The sequence below is a fragment of the Meleagris gallopavo genome, chromosome 7, assembly GCF_000146605.3.
Source record: "Meleagris gallopavo isolate NT-WF06-2002-E0010 breed Aviagen turkey brand Nicholas breeding stock chromosome 7, Turkey_5.1, whole genome shotgun sequence".
NCBI lineage: Eukaryota > Metazoa > Chordata > Aves > Galliformes > Phasianidae > Meleagris > Meleagris gallopavo.
In genome coordinates this window covers 25,694,437-25,711,001 of record NC_015017.2, presented here as the reverse complement: position 1 = coordinate 25,711,001, position 16,565 = coordinate 25,694,437, and the positions used below count along the sequence as shown (strand labels likewise).

Genomic DNA, 16,565 nt, shown 5'->3' with positions numbered 1-16,565 from the left:
ACTAAAAATTCTCCTGCAGATTCAGGGAAAGTAAAACTCCATCAAACCAGCTAACACTGAGCTATCTTATGCTTTATTCCCTGTTGTTTATCTGAGGCACATTTCTTACAGTCAGTAGATTTCCACCTCTGGCAGTTTATACCTCCAGGAGTTTAAGAGCCTTTGACTAATTAAGACCAGAGAGATTTTCACCCCACTGCCACAGCCCCACTGATGGGATCCTGCCCAAGTGCTTTGCTCTCAGGGGTCCTATGAGGACAAAATTAAAAATAACTGACTAACTAATTAAATAAGCATCTGGTACATAAGCATACCTCTATTTAGATGCTCAGATCATCTCTAGAGACAACTGTAGAAGTTTGGTTAGAAAAAGCCATAGGTAAAAGCTGCCTCAGAGGGTATATGTATAGCAACTAGGTCTTGTAGGTGGGCTCCTGCCCGCATTATCGGCTGTTGGCAAAGTAATTGTGGAAGAAGTCTAGGTGGTTTAACATCATGGGTGCATAAGTGTGTGTGTTTGTGCGAGCATGCAGAAGGGCCTGTGAGCGATGCTGGTGCTTAAACTGATCAGACAAGTTTTATTGCTTCTGCCCATTGGTGCTGTCTTGAAATACGGGAGCTGATCCTCAGCAACGTAGCTCAGGGATGACTTCCCAAATGGCTGTCGGACCCTGGTTTCCGCACTCATTTGCTTCCTTGATTCACTTCAAAATCTGCTCCCTTCAGCATTTATTGCTTTTGCTTAACCAGAGGCATTGAAAAATACATTGTTACTCTAGGCTTTTCTATAACACAAGGTGGTTTGGAGTCTGGATCCAGAGAAAAACAAAAAGGGAAAAACTAATGCAAGGAAGCGGTTGTATCAAAATTACTTACGAAAAATGAGAAACTGTATGCATATGGAACAGTAGATCCAAGTCAAACAAATATACCAATGAAGGGAGGAGGAGCTTGATTGAAACCCAGGGCTCCACTAATTGTACTGGTGATGAGCAGTGCTTTGCTCCAATTCACTGCAGCTTGTGGCAGGCTCAGCAAGGCTCACACATCCCTCAGTCCATCCCAGCATGGCAACATGATTCAGTGCCTGCTACATCCCTGTGGGCCTGCAGTCCTGCTCTAGTGGGACTTGGGACAGCACTGAGATTCCATGGCTTTTTGTGATGGGTAATCCATGTTTGTGGTGCTGCAGGGGACACTCTCTGAGCTTTCAGCAAGCACACCCTGCGTGTGGGAGATGTGGAATGAAAGTAGCCAGCCTTGTTCCTGGAAGTTAACAAAATATCTTTTCTCTTTGTGTGATGCCTTTGAGGATAGCAATGTCAGTGCCCAGTGGATGGAACAAAACCAGAAGAATTACAGATCTATTACTGTGTTTTTTGTAAGATCCCTCCTGTAGTGTTGTGTACCAACATCGTGCTGTTAAATTCAGAAGGTGATCTCTGAAGGGAGATAACCACATTAAAGATAGACAAGTAAGGATGGACTTAGCCACCTTCCTCTAACAATGTGTTTAATGGCAAGATGATCATTAAGTGCCAGGGAAAGTAGAAGGCACATTGTGCAAGTAGTAACAGAGAACAACAAACACAATTTAATAAAGGGCAAATTCCAGCTGAAAATGAGGCTAAACTGTCAGATGGTTAAGGGCAGGCAGAAAGGGAAGTAATTTGCTTAATGAGGTAGTTCTGACAAACTAGATAGAAATACTTCAGTTTTTGAACCCAGCAAGTGTGGCATTGCGTCTTCCCTGCACAATATGGTGGTTTTCACCAGCAGTGCTCTGTCAGCCTTGGCTGTTGTAACCATTAGCTGCATTAATAAACCATATTGGAATGAAGGTACTACAATAGCATCATTACATGTGGAGGATCCTTCTTTCATCTCTAGGAGTGAAGAAGAAAATTAGTTTTTCTGTGGCTTCACAACAAGAAACAAGAAGTCGTGTGCTGTGGTTGTGCTGGGGGAGATTTAAAGGCCACAGGGGGGATGTACAGGGAGATTTCCCTATGGCACGGGACTTAGGTACCTCACTGTTCTGTCACAGAGACAGCTGGGCTTCCCCATAGCATCTCCTCAGAACCCAGCCCTGTGTTCCACCCCAGCTGCTGCCTTGGAGCAGAGCTGGCCTGAAGGCTGTTGGTGGTGCAGTGGTTGATCTTAATTAACCACCTCCAGGGCTCTCTGCTGCAAATGTGCTCATGCTCTCCTGCCTGCAACAGCACTTCATTAGGAGCACAGCTGCAAACAGCCCTGCGTCTGCACTGCTGCGAAGGCTTTATCAAAAACCCGGCTTCAAGCTCAGAAAAGTGGACCAAACGTATTGCCACGTGAACTTAGGGAGCCATGCTGGTGTCTCAATCAGTGGGTCTAATATAATGAAGAAAATCAAATAACAAAAATATTAATCTCTTTGTGTCATAAATATGCAGCTAATGTTCCTTGCCATATTTTAAATACGCTGACAGGCATCGTGCAGCTAATTAATGAGGTTTCCTAGGGATCCCAATTAACAGCTAATGGTCGCCAACCACAACATCGGAAAATAGAAATGTGGGCATCTTGTGCATGGAAATGGTTTGTGTTGTCCAGCATATTTGATGATTACTAGAGTAATAGAATTCTCATAAGGATTTGAGCTTCTCAAAAATAAATGCAGTTTCTCCAGGACCTTGATAGTGATCAGGAAGTGAACGTAAAACTGTGATCTCATGTAATTTGGAAAGTTAATATACTAATCTGATTGGCAGAGCTTGCTAGGGACCTCACTGTACACACTGAAAAGGGAGAAAAATCTTAGGGCTTGGGTGTGTCAATAGCAATGGAAGTGCAGAAGACAGTAGATTCTATTCCATAAATCATCAGAGATAAAATGGGTGGTGTCTGATGTCCCAAAGAGAAATAAAGTGGTGTTGCTCTTTTTGAGGAAAATAGGTCAGCCTACATACAAGCATTGGTTGTTACATGCTGCAGTAGATATATGTTGGAGACCTGGTTGGAAAATTAATTTATTCCTCTCAAAACATTGCCTTTAAAGAAGTCTTTCCTCATGCTTTGAGGTTTTCTTGGGGAAGAGAAAAAAGGAAATTACCAGTTTCCCACTACCAGTAACTTTCAGATGGAAGCCTGGTTTCCGGTCAGGTTTTTTTCCGCAGCATAAACACATGAACTCTTGGTGGTACCTTTCAGCTGAGATCTGTAAGACAAATGCTAGAGGCTGTGGTTATGTCAGGCAGTGAGGAGATTTAAACTTCAGGCTTTTAGGCTGGGACATCAGGTTACTCCTTAGGTTTCAGATGCTGGGTTGGTTTTCCCTAGTAGAGCTCATTTTTATCCCTGTGTGAAATGGCAGAAGCTTTGGGGGATGGGGAAAATTCCTTGTGCTAAGCTTTGAGCTTGTTTCCAGTATCTTGACTCCTTTAACTGGGTGTCAGTGGCCTTTTTTGGTTAGATACCACGGGCTAATTCCCATCTCTGCTCTGGGACTGGAGCTGAGCTGAGCAGTTCATCACCGAGGGAAAATAAGTCTTTCTTTATAACTGTTTCTCTTCATTTTATCTCGGCTTGTCAGAGTCTGGCAGATTCTCCATCCTTTATGCCACTCCTCAGCAGCTTTCTTTGCAGAGTGGTCATTAGCTCTGCATATGGGGTGGCCTGGAGGGATTCATTGCTTCCTTAAAGTTCCCTCCACTCTTTCATGGGTTTTCTTTCAATTTTATATTCTTTTAGGCTGAAAAAAGCCAGATTCTGCTCTGAATCTGGTCGTTACTTGATGTATTCTTGATGCTTGTAATCCCTACCGGACTGGGCTGACCTGCTGTGGTACTGTAACGGTGCCCAACATGTTTGTTCTGAAAAACATTTATAGCGTTGGCATTTGTATCTCATTTTGTTACGTTTACTTATACTGTTTAAAACAATTTGTGGAGATTTACAATTGCTTGTTTTGTAATGCAGCCACGAAGAATTAAGAGAAGGCTTTAGAAGTAATCTCTCTTTCTCTCCAGCCAAAGAAGCACTGTCATTTTGTCATCTATCAAGTGATGTAGGGTCAGAGTTTGCCTTCTCTCAAGGTGCACTTGATAGGTATATGTAAGTGCCTCATTTCAGTCATTCACGAAGGAATTCAGCACTTTGATTTTCAAATGTGGTGCCAGACATGCAGAGAGAACAGTGTAGCATAGCTGCAGTGCACCTATGGGAGCGATATTTGCAGAAAAAATGACTGAGAAGACTTAGAAATCAATTGCAATTAGAACTGTAACTGGCTTGATACTGGAGACGGATAACTGCTAGCTTTTGATATTTGCTAGCTAGGCAGAAACTCAGAAAATTGCATTTTCTGAGAGCAGAGATACGGAGGAAAGATGGCTTTATGCTTAAGTCTCTATGCTGGGACTCACAAATCGACTTCCCTTCCTTTCCTGACTGCCTCGCAGGATGCCTCTGTAGTCTTGGGGATGATTACAAACTTTTTACCATATGTTTATGCTGCGTCTGGTGATCTGAAGCCTCATTTTAGTTGGCGTTCATGAAATTCTAGCCTACCAAATAATATTTACTCATTAGTCTCCTCCAGAAAGTAAACAAACCCTCTTTGGAAAAACTAAACTGAGTCACGTTTACACTGAACAGGGATTGTGTGTCTGAGTCAATGATGGATGATAAGTGAGGCCTTCGGAGATGATGACTATATCAGACTGGATGCTCAGCCCAGGCTTGGGATCATTTAGGTTGCTTTGAAAAATGCTGGGGGAGGGAGAAGGGGAGAGATGCTGACCATGAAGGGCTGTTTTCCCAAATTGTTAGTCCCATAACTCAGGGGAGAGGAAGGACCTGACAGAAATAGCAAGAGCCTTACTCAAAGAGGGCTCATCAGGCACGTTTCTTTATTAATGAAGGAAAAAAAATAAAAAAGGCTTTTTCTTCTTCTTTTCTTTTTTTTTTTTTAATTAGATAAATCATCCAGAAACAAGTTTATGAGAAAAATAAAAGGAAGAAGGCCAAGGAGGCATGCCAGAGAAGGGAGCCTGCAGAGTCCAAGGGGTTCAGAGAAGGCTGCAGTGGGACTGCCTCTGAGAGGGAGAGTTTACATCCTGACAGGTTTACCTTCTGGGATTCTGAGCTTGGATTGCTGCTGGAACATTTGTCCTGGACCAGGCCTCTGGGCTGGTGAGTTAGCGATGGAGTGACACATGTCTCTTGTGCTGAAATGTGATGTTTTCAGGTTGATTACTGTGAGGAGTTTTGGTCTCTGATCATTGTTTCTCCTGCTCCAGTGAGGACAGGATGTGTCAAGCAAATAAAGCACAAATCTGGGAGCTGGAAGACTTGGTCTGTTTCTGAGGCTGCCACGACTTATTTGTGGTTTTTGACGAGGCAAAGAAGTGCAGATGTTAGACGAAGGGTTTTCCAAATTGCTCAGGGCTCTCTTAACTGTGCCGTTATGGGACTTGATGAGTCCCACTCTTTCTTCTGACTTTGTTGGGAGCTGAGATCTATTATTTCAGCCTGTGGAAAAGGTTGGTGTCTGCAATCATTTGGATATGAACAATGCGTGCCTGCTGCAGTGCAGAGAGATGATGCAACTTTTGCAGATGCGGTTTAGTGGGAAGGGAAGTGCAGTGTAGCTAACAAGTGGGTCAAAGTCAGGCCCTGGTTATAGCAGTTCAAACCGAGAATAATGCTGTTGGTGCATTTAGCCAGAATTCATTTTACACCAGTACCTACATGTGGCAATCACTTCGTACAGGTACGTGTGATTGCAGTATGGGCAAGGGAATGGTGAACAGAACTCAATTAGTCTGCTCCTGGAATATATCCCACAGTAAGTAATAGCATTGCAAGGGGTTAGCTTTGCAATATCACTTTTCCACTACAGCAACACAAGAATGTTACATTTACTGTTTGTGCCCAATTTGTGCTGTCTGAATCTAGGAAAAGTGCCCACTTAGCAGAATTTGGAGCTTCTGTTCGGAACAAAGCAAAGGATTTTTTGTTTTCTTTATGGAAAATGTTTTTGTTTTCTTTTTTCATATTACAATGTATTTATTATTTTATTTTAATAGATGAATAAAATTTTCCTCTATGGTTTTGTAGAACTATAGACCCAGCAAAGAACTTTCCAGAACAATCAATCTGGTCCTATTATAGTGATTCATTTCCCTTTGGGCAAACTCACAAAGGTGTATGGGTTGTTCCAGGGAAATGGCAGCATTGGTCCTGCTGGCAGCTCCCAGCCCATGTCCTCTGTCAAAGAAGAGGCGTGGAGGAGGCTGCAGAAGCATGTCCTTTTTGGAGGAGCAGTGGGCATTTTCTTTGAAGATATCTGCATTTACCTCCTGTCTCCCCTTAAACTCTTTTCACATTAATATTCATATCTTCAATGCTAATGAGAGCGATGACTATATGCTAAAAAGATTCTGCCCCTTCAGATTTCTCTTGCAATAGCCAAATACAGAAGAAGTGATGAACTAAAGCTCCCTGTGAGTCTTTGACTCATCCAATCACCCCAATTAATCAATGTTAAAGAGAAGTGTGTGTGACCACCCAGGGCACTCTGCCTGGCTCCACAACTTAGGTTGCTTTGTCTCAGTGTTGCAGTGTGTACATGGTGTGAGATTATGCCCTGTCCTCAAGTGCCCGCCACACTTACACAGTGTAGTCAAACCAAAGGCAGGGTGAGCGTCAGCTATGAAAGAAAAGAATTCCTAAGTAGCTGTAGGTTTAGGGGAAGCCTATTAGGATCAAATTTTTACCTTGGTATAAATCTAACGAGGGGAAAATTGTATGTAGGTGCACACTAGTTGAAAGTAGAGTGCGAACCTAGGAAAACTGTTTCAAACTAAGGGGAAATGGTTTCAAACTAAAGGAGAGGAGATATAGACTGAATGGATGTAAGAAAATAGTTTCTTGCAATAAGGGAGGTGAGGCACTGGGACAGGCTGCCCTGAGAGGTGGTAGATGCCCAGTTCCTGGGAACATCCAAGGTCAGGCTGGACGGAGTTATGAGCACCTGATCAAGCTGTAGGTGTCCCTGTTCACTGTAGGGGAGCTGGACCAAATGGCCTTTAAAGATCCCTTCCAGATTAAATGAAGATTTATTAGGAAAATGGCAAACAATGGGCAGTAACTCCTAAGGGGGAGCAGCCCATAGGTTGGGGTTCTCCTTTTACCCAGCTGTGCTGCTGACCTGCTGTAAATCCTTCCCAATTTCTCTCCTTCTCTGGAGGTGTGGCCTTGCTGTTGTGGAGAAAGAGCAAAGGTTCCTTTCAGCTGTGCCACCAGAGCACAGTCTGAGCCAGGCTAATGAGCACAGGTGCTGGCTGCAGGGAGCAGCAGTGCTGGGGTTGCTCTGGCAAGCATTTTGTTTAAGAGAAGAATGGATCCTTGAAGCATTTGATCAACAATCTGGGTTTTGTATGCCCCTGTTTCTGCATTAAGCACACTTAATGATGTAGGGATTTTCTGTGCCTTTCTCTCTTTTGTTTATCTCATGTTCTCATCAACAAGAGCTTTGTTTTAGATCACGATAAGGCCTTTTAACTATAATTTTGCTGGAAATGGTCATAAGAAAATCTTTTTTTTTTCTTTTAAATAGTAGCCCATTCTCACTTTCTGAGCTATCTTGACTTTTTTTTAATGAATTTCCATACGGGCTATGCCTTGTAAAAAGATTATCTCCATTTATTCTTTTTATAAAGTTTTCAGAAGGGAAGGCACTGTCCCAATGCACAGAAGCAATTTTTCTTTTCAGTGGATCCTGTGACTCAAATCTAAACCTTTGCTCTCCGAGGAACACTTTTCAAATGTTTACTTACTGCTTGATTCCTGATAGGCAGTCTGGAAAAAAATCAGATGAGGTGTTGCTCCTGAAAGTTATACTGCTTTATATTGTTTGAAAGGCAGAGATTGAGCTGATTTGTCTAGCAGCTTGCCTTTTCTCAGCTGGGGGAAAGAGTTCCTTTGTAGCTCAGGCTTTTATCAACAGTCCAGTAAAAGTGTTTTATATATGTACATAAAAAAAATACAACATTCATATAAAGACTTTCATCTTGAAGGCTCCAGAGTAGTTGACAAATTTGCCAAATAATTTGTCTTTTCTCAGAAGTTATCTCTTGCTCCAGCACAGAAGCATAGGTATTTCTGTGTTGTGTAAAACCATTCTTGCTACTAATAACTCATTAAAGTCACCCTCAGAGCTGTAATGCACGGATTACAAAATTTTAAACTAAGAACTTTAGAAACTTTTTCCTAATCATGTAAGAGGATTTATTAAACATGAAGCTGTTTTCTTGGTACAATGAGGCCACGGGGGCACTGGAGCACGAGGTGTGCTGAGGGGAGCCTTGTCGTGGAGGAAAAAGACCAGTAATACAATAATGAAGACAAAAGCAGTCTTGGAGCCATCCGCTTTGGTTGGGTGCTTAGTGACAAATCCCTGTCCTGCAGCACAGCTGGAACAGATTGTTGTCTGTGGGTGAAAACACACCCATGAGGGATGCTCTGCTACCTGCCCAAGCCCATCCAGTGCAGATTGCCCTTTACCTTGCTGGTGACCCCAGGACCTCTGTTTTCATCTGAGCCTCATGTATGAGCAGCATTTGCCTCTTCTGAAAGGGCACTGCTGTGGCATATCCCACCTGCGTGCTCTGTGCACACTGTAGGATCCTCGTGGCTGCTGAACCTCCTTCTTGTGCAAAGCGCTGCCTACCTCATGAGCAAACACGTTGCAAGGTGACGGAGGGTTTCGTGATGGGACCCATAGCATAAGCGTGTTAATGGAGTCAAGTGCTCTTTATTGGCTCTGGGGTATTTCACTGCACCCTTGGCGTGCTCGTGCTTCCTGTATGAAACTTGGCTGAAGGAATCGGAGCTGCAAGACATCATCCCGAATTCCAGCTGGGATGTGTAACTTGGCTACGCGGCGCTCTCCCCTCTTTGCCCCCCTCAGCCACTTCCCATGTTAAATAGTTTCTCAGGACTCAAAGGGAAAGGGGGAGATAATCTCCAGGCCAATCACTCTGATAAGTAGGAAAAATGTGTAAATAAATGAGCCACGATTAATAGTATGACATTGTCTCTTGACTCACTTCTCTGGCAGTTGTGGCTTGCTGGGATGGCAGTCCTTGTCTGTTGTCGGGGGCTGGGATGCAGAGAGTGAGCACTGAGGGTGGGATTTGTTTAACACATATTTCCTTATTGGAGAAAAAAAAAAAGTGTGATTTATTTTCTTTTGCTGCAGCCTGCTCACAATTTTCAGTTTACATTAATAGCTGTGGGAAGAGCAACTCTTAATGCCATATACTTTGGCTATTAACAGTGTCTGGTTTGACAGTACATCCCTCTTAAATTTTTTTTATTCCCCTGTGATCATAAAATATGTATCAGTCTTCCTTTGTAATCTCCTTCAGTGTGTCCAGCTAGCTAATGTGCATCTCTTTCCCTTTAGGATTTGATTTTTCTAACGCTATATACTTAACAAGAAGAAACAAACTGACTTCTTCTATTTTATTTTTAATCAGAAGCTTGTTTGAATTCATATTTGATGGAGTTGTTTCTCCCGGAGCCCCTAGCAACTTCCTCCCCAAAATGTTTGCTTCACTGATATTTTAATTGCTGTAATAATCAGCATTCTGAATAAGAGGTCTTTCCCCTAGCTCAGTAAATCCATGCAGGCTGGGTAAAGCATGTCTGTGATTTATGTGCAGATAAACAGCTTTGGATCCCATCCAATCACTTCATCAGTTTTAATTCGGCTGCCTAATCAGTAGCAAACAGGAGGGCTGTTTTTTGTTGGTTTTTTTTTGCTTTGTTTTGCTCTGAGCAGGGTGGGGGTGCTAACGGAGAGCTTGGCGCCTTCCCCAGAACGGCACTGATCCTCCCCGTTTCTCATCATGTCAGTGTCAAAGTCAGTGCTAACTTTCTGAAGGAGTGGATGAGAAGGGACGGGATGCCAAGACCTGCCTTTAGGCTTTCGCTGGTATCTAAGGAACCGCACAGATATGCGGTCTGAAAAACAAGCCTGTACTTATCTCATGTTTTATAAAGGACATCCCTTGGATGCCTGAGAAACGTGGAAAGCCTCGGATGGAAGCAGATTTTATTTCCTGTCTGTGTTCAGGAGCTGACACCTTCAAAACTACTGGAAGCACTGCAACAGGATACCCAAGGAGGTTGTGGATGCCCCGTCCCTGGATGCATTCAGTGCCAGGCTGGATGTGGCTCTGGGCAGCCTGGTCTAAGTGGTTGTCGACTCTGCACATAGTGGAGGGCTGGAAACTAGGTGATCATTGTGGTCCTTTTCAACCCAGGCCGTTCTATGATTCTATGAAAACTGATTTCACAGCAATCCTGCTGCTGGTGTTCCCCACAAGGCCTGGTGACTTTGGTGGGGCTGGGAGGTGCCAGGTGCCTGCAAGGTGTGGGGCAGCACCAAGGGATGAGGGTCGTTCTCTTGCATCCCCACTGCTTTATGTCCTTCTGGGCAGACCGCAGCAACCTGCTCCTCACTGGCCCAGTGCAGCAGGGTGGGATGGGGCAGTGTATACTCATTCCTGCTCTTTTCTTCTTCCTTCTTGCCTTCCAGCTCTGTGGGATGGATGCTCAGTGATGGAGTACTGGGGCTTTGGGAACAAATGCTGCACGTGTAGTTCTGCAAGAGAACTGCCCCTCCTGCAGCTCCCCCAGTGGGCAGGTGTCCAGTGCCACCTTTGCAGATCCAGCCTATGTGCTGCTGTGACACATGGACCATGTGTTATCTGCCTGCCCCAAAGCTGAAGCTCTTCTAAGTTGGGGCCAAAGTTTCTGACCCTGTTTTTATTTATCCTGAGCCAAGCAAATACCTATTAATGGTAAAATGCTGCACCACTTACATTATCATCTGTTGGTGCCATGTGTCCAGAGGTGAAATATTCCCTGATTCGTAAGCAGGCTCTGCAGGATTACAGAGAGTAACCCCATTTTGGTCACTAGATCTAGGGCAAGCAATACCATCTGCAATAATAAAGCTTACCTAAAGAGCTTAGCATGGTTTGACCAGTAAACCAGGGCTACGGTCCCTGAGCTCTGTTGGCTCTTCTGGCTGCCCTCCATCTCTACAGACAGTTGTTCCCTGCTGCTTCCCTTATAGTGGGAGGCAGCAGGAGATGCCAGCAGCTGCTGCTCTTCTGGGCCCATTTCTTCCTGCACCGTAGCAGCCTTTGCTTGTAAGCAAGCAGCAAGCTTGGGAGAGCTATGCCAGGCTGGTGGCTGCCACTGCAGCATTCAGGAGACTGGTTTCTTGGGAAGGAGAAGACAGGCATTGCTGCTGTACCTTCAGGTGGTTTACATCGCTACACAAAAGACCCAACAGCTTTCTTTTTTTTTCTTTTTTTTCTTTCCCATTTGAAGTTAAACTCTTACAGCTCCATTTTTCACTATTACTAAGAACATAAGGAAAATCCCAACATGAGCTGCTAAATTCAAATTTTCTTGGCTCAGCCTTAATTTGTTGCACACACCCATAGCTGTAGGGGTTTTAAATAGAATTTTGAATCATCATGAAATTCGGAGAATTAGGCTGGGCTGGAGGGAAGGGCAGCAGGCTGGGTTTGGGGCAGTGTGGGATCAATTTGCAGATGTGCACATCCCGAGGGACCTTGGGCGAGGTGTTTCATCCATCTGCTGCGTAGTGGTTTCTTTTAATTTGCAAAAAGGCCATAACAACTCCCTGCCTTGGATTTGAACCGTTACTGGAGAGAAGAGATGCAGCTTCTGGGGTGGCTCTAGTACAGCATCAGTCTGATGCTTGAAGGCTTGTAGGGAAGGACAATGAGCACTTCACCCTCTTCCTCTGCAGGATCTTATCTTGTTCTCCTTTTCTTATCATACTTCTTCTCAATGTCAGCACTGCAGAGGGACTTCTAGAACTGGGATTTCCCTGCTTTACACCGAATGCAGTTGGCAGGTCTGATTCTTTTAACCTGAGCAGGAGCTGTGAGCACCCCATTAAAATTAATGTAAGAGGAACTTCCAGAGTGCCAGAAGATGAAGACGATCCCATCTGCCTACCTGCTGCTTTAATGGAGAGATAGGAATGGCTTCATGCTGTAACTTGAGAGGTAACTTGACAAGTAATTTGAGGAGAATGCTCAGTTTCTTGCAGATCAAAGAGTGAGTTTAGGGAACTCTCTGTTCTCTGGCCAGAAGGGAGTGTGAGACCAGAAATCCTGCGGGTGACCAAACTCAAGAGTTGCTGCTGTCTGGTGGTTTGCTTTTTAGAAGAGACCACAGATCTCAGAGGTTTGAGCTCACAGATGCATTGTATTTTCCTGCAAACTGATATTATGTGTTCTGAGTTGCCACCTGGGCTACCTCTAAAGCATTTCCACTGCTGTCATTTTAAAGAACAGGAGAAAATCAGTAATAAAGGCTAAGTCCTTTTGTGAGGTGATCTGGTATCCCAAGGCATTCCAACAGTTTCCCACCTTTGGAGTTCAGCCCTGGCAGAAGCTATGGGAACTTTCTCATCCTCAGCCATCTCCTGGGTTTGCTTCTATAGGGGAAAACTAGGAGAGGGAAAGAAATGTGAGGATGCATACCTGTGTCGCAGTCCTAAAACACTGCAGGAAGGTGCAATGGGAGCAAATTAAGAAAAGGTGATAAATGAGGCTTCATGTAGAAAACAATTGCTGCAGCCCTCCCAGTGAACTGGGACAGAGGACAGGTTCCTCTGTTACTGCAGCTTGCATTTTTCAGATGATGCTACAATTATTGTGACTTTTCTTTTTCTTCTTCCTTTTCCTTTCTGCAAGGCTCACACTAAATTAGAACCCATTGCTCAGGTGAGCTTTGGAGGAGTGGTGCTGGGCCTGTCCATGGCCTGTCCCTGAGCACAGCACTTTAACCCCAGGAGCCCCTGGCGTGGTGCAGGGTTCTGGCACATCACATCAGTTTCCCCAGGAAAACCCCTTTGTCTTTTCAGTGCCTCTGTTCCTTGTCTTGTGCAGTAGAGCTAACAGCATGCACTCCTTCTCAGGAGCACGATACAGATAAACCCATCTGGTTCAGGAATGCTCAGGCATCGCTCTGATGGAAGCCATGTAAATAATAAGATAAATGATTTCAGCAAGATCGGCTGTTGAGCATAATAGGTAGCGGGGTCAGAGCCTGTTCGCAGTGAATCATTTCTTACTGGCTGAGTAGGATTCGTGCTCACAAACCATCGTGCAGAAGTATCCCCTGGTTTTTGCTGTCTCTGTCTTTTCCCTGCCTACACATTCAGCTCCTTGATCTCTTGCCTGGAAGTTCTAGGGACAAGAAATAGCCACGTCTGAGGGCTGTACGGAGCTTAGCATCAAGACTTCAGCCACTGGGTAAGCTTTGGGTGCTGCAAGAATGAAAAGAGAACTTATTAAGGTAGAATCAAGGGTTTTATACAGGACAGGTGGGTGAAAATGAAGAAAATAGCCTTCGCAATGTGTCTGGAGCAGGTGTGTTCATTTTGTGCGTTGCTATGGTGTTAAAGGGCAGGGCTATTGCTCACAGCTGGCATGCTAACTGTATGCCCCCTGGGGCTTGCTGTAGGACCCAGGGCAAATGGTGTGGGCTTCAGCTGGCTGCAGCACCTGGGATGATTTGTATGGTTTAAATAGGGCTTTACTAATCCTTAACTGACTTTGTTGGGGAGCAGTTCTGTAGCAGAATGAAGTATGTAATAAACTCAGGCAGAGGTGAGTGAAGAGGTAGGGAGATGGGTGGTGTAGGTGGTCATCTCCTCATGCAGAATGTTGTTGTGGGGAAGATGGTGTGTGCTTTCCTTTCTCACTGGTTCAAATCTCTTGCTTGAAAGCTGGGATGAGAGCAATTCCTTGTCTCTCCCAGGAGGATTAAGTGGTCAGGAGTGTGCAGGCAAGGTTTCACAATTTGTAAGTTAGAATGAGCATGTTAAAATATTTATTGGTGCTACAAACATTTGCTGCTAGCAAATCTGTGGAAAGGAAATGTGAAACAAAGAATTGCAGATGAAGCAAGTTTTGAAGCAGACTTCAGATGAGCATTAAGGACAATTTTTATACTACTTTGTGATTAAGTTTAAATAATATGTTTGTTATGCTTTGTTTCCAAAATAATATCTAATTTCAATCTCAAATAATCTCCATCAGATGGAAGATGTACTTTGAAATAACCACTGATGACTCTTTTCCTGATGTTTCCACAGGTTACTAAGGATTTTCCCTGGTGCTTGACTTCAAATATGACACTTCAGTAATGCAGAGGCTGTAAGTATGTAATATAATGTTTGCAACCCTTTGACTGCTGTGTTCATGCTCTTTCCAGATCTTTTTAGGCCTTGCTAGTCTCTACCTTGTGATAAGCTTGCAAGGAAGCAAATAGAAGATGATATGGTTCTAAAATAGGGAGTGTCATTTTAGACACTTTGCTTTATCAGGTTAACGTCTTGTTTAAGAGCTGCTATAACGGTTGTTTAATCTGCAGGAAGAAAGCCCAAGACATCTGTCAGTATTGCTGGAAATGCCACAAGTAGAGAAAAATAAAAAGACCTCATTAGGGTAGATGAGCAGTGAATAAAATGCAATGATACATTACTAAAAGCTGGCATGGAGTTGGTTCCCAGGCACAGAACAAAGACCAAGAACCTTATTTTGCTTGTCATAGCACTAATTAAAAAGGCCTACAAGAAGCTGAATGATTAAAACAGAGGGGCTGCTGCCCTAATCATGTACTTGTTGGCCTTCGGTCAGTTGGTGTCAGAGTTGGGTATCTGGCAGGTCTTACCACAGAGGGAAGCTTTTGTGCAATTCTGGGCTTGAATTCCTGGATGATTGAAAAAGATGCAATTTCATTTTCTTCCTCAACTGTTTCCATCTATTCTTTAGGTGAATTTGTGAGCTGTTCATTTTAGTAGCACTTCTCTGAATCCTGCATTGTTTTTCCTAATCAGTTCTCTCAGATTTGCTCAATCTCCATTTAATTCAGTCAGCTACTCAACATCCAAACCATTTGTAATAAAGAGAGTGCTAATTTTTCCTTTTATTTCAATTGTAGTCAATGGCTTTCGGCAGGTGTTATCATATAACTCAATCACCAGTCATTGGAATTTGTAATTTAATCAATAGTGGAGGCCATTTTCCCTTAAGTAGATCAAAAGAGAAAGCCCAAGGAAAATTCATGCTAAAAGGAGAGTGAATAACAAAACAAAATGATAGAAACTGTGGTTTGCACTTCATAGCTGCATGCCTTGGTGTTGTATCTGCCTGGAAAGTGGCAAGAGAAAGAAATACCACTGTTTTAGAGTTAATGAATGTAATGAAGGCACCTGTGAACTCATCTTGCAAAACCTGGAGGGGAAATTATTCATATGACCTAAGTTGGTAAGACAACGACCTTGAAACAACCCCACTGGGCTGAGTGGTGTTAGCAACTCTGTGCATGAGCAATAATGTTGACACTGAGTTTGGTTTAAGAGGGGCACCAAGAGATGAAACTCTGTTAGGCCAGATCCTCCAGCCTTTTTGTTCTTCTCTTTCTGGCATTGTGATGTCTTTAGGCAATGGCAGAAGAGGATGTAGCCATGGCAGCAAGCCACTTTTGATGTCATCCCTGCATGGTTTAGGGTTTTGATGCATGGGGATTTGCCTGGCACAGTAGAAGTTGGCTGTGGCCAGTGCACCTATTCTGTGACTATCCTTCACTTTTGCTTCCAGTGTTTCTGCTACCCTGCAGGAGGGGTGGCACTGACAGGATGAGGGAATGGCTCTTCATTACCAGTAATGGGAGCTCTCTTGATTTCACATACTGGCACATTTAAGAGGTGTAGTTTTCAGTAGAACATCTCTGCCTGTTCTGCTGCTGTCTTGAATGTTGTTCCAAGATAGAAGGCTTATTTCTCTCTCAGCCTCTGGAAGGCAGAATGCCTTTCTCAAATTGTCAAGAAGCATTGAGCAATGCCCTGCCAGAGAAGCACCTGTGCTTGGTCACAGCTGGGAGTTTGTCCTTGGCTCCCTGGACTTCAGAGAGATTGCCTGGGTGCATCTCAGGCCTCTGAAGAGTCACTCTTGGCTTTGATAATAAATAGCTTCTTGGTGTTGTAGTCTTGACTTGGCAAGGTCCACAACAACTGAAGATGAAAGGTATCAAAATTACTCATCCAGAAAATGCTTAAAATTACTATAAATCATTTGGCCCCTAAGGGAAATCAAATGCTGTTTTGTTTGTGTCTGCTCCAAAGCTGCACTGCCAGCGCTGTAGCCATGTTTACTGCAAAAGAAATGTTGAGTTGGCCATTGGAACGTGCATCTTCAATTTGTAATTGAAGCAGGAACACCAGTAAAGAACAGCTTCAGGATACAGAAATTGGGGAAATTTTAACATGTGGTGTGTGGCATTGTCTTGAAGATTTTAGTACTTTCCTTGAGTGCTACTCTAGATTGAATTAACAGGTACTCAGGGAGTCTTCAGGTGCTTGTTTTCAACTCAGATTGCTAAACTTTTCCTGTGGTAAGCATTTAATTTCCTAAGACAATAAGGCAATCAACTGATGAACTCTAGGGTGAATCATCTTA

General features: G+C 43.7%; 1 long non-coding RNA gene across 1 annotated transcript; it reads left to right on the top strand.

Annotated features, from left to right (window-relative positions):
* The first annotated feature begins 4,938 nt into the window (after positions 1-4,938).
* Positions 4,939-16,565, top strand: LOC109368599. The gene is made up of 2 exons (XR_004160350.1): positions 4,939-5,172; positions 14,201-16,565. It is a non-coding gene; the product is annotated as an uncharacterized LOC109368599 (long non-coding RNA).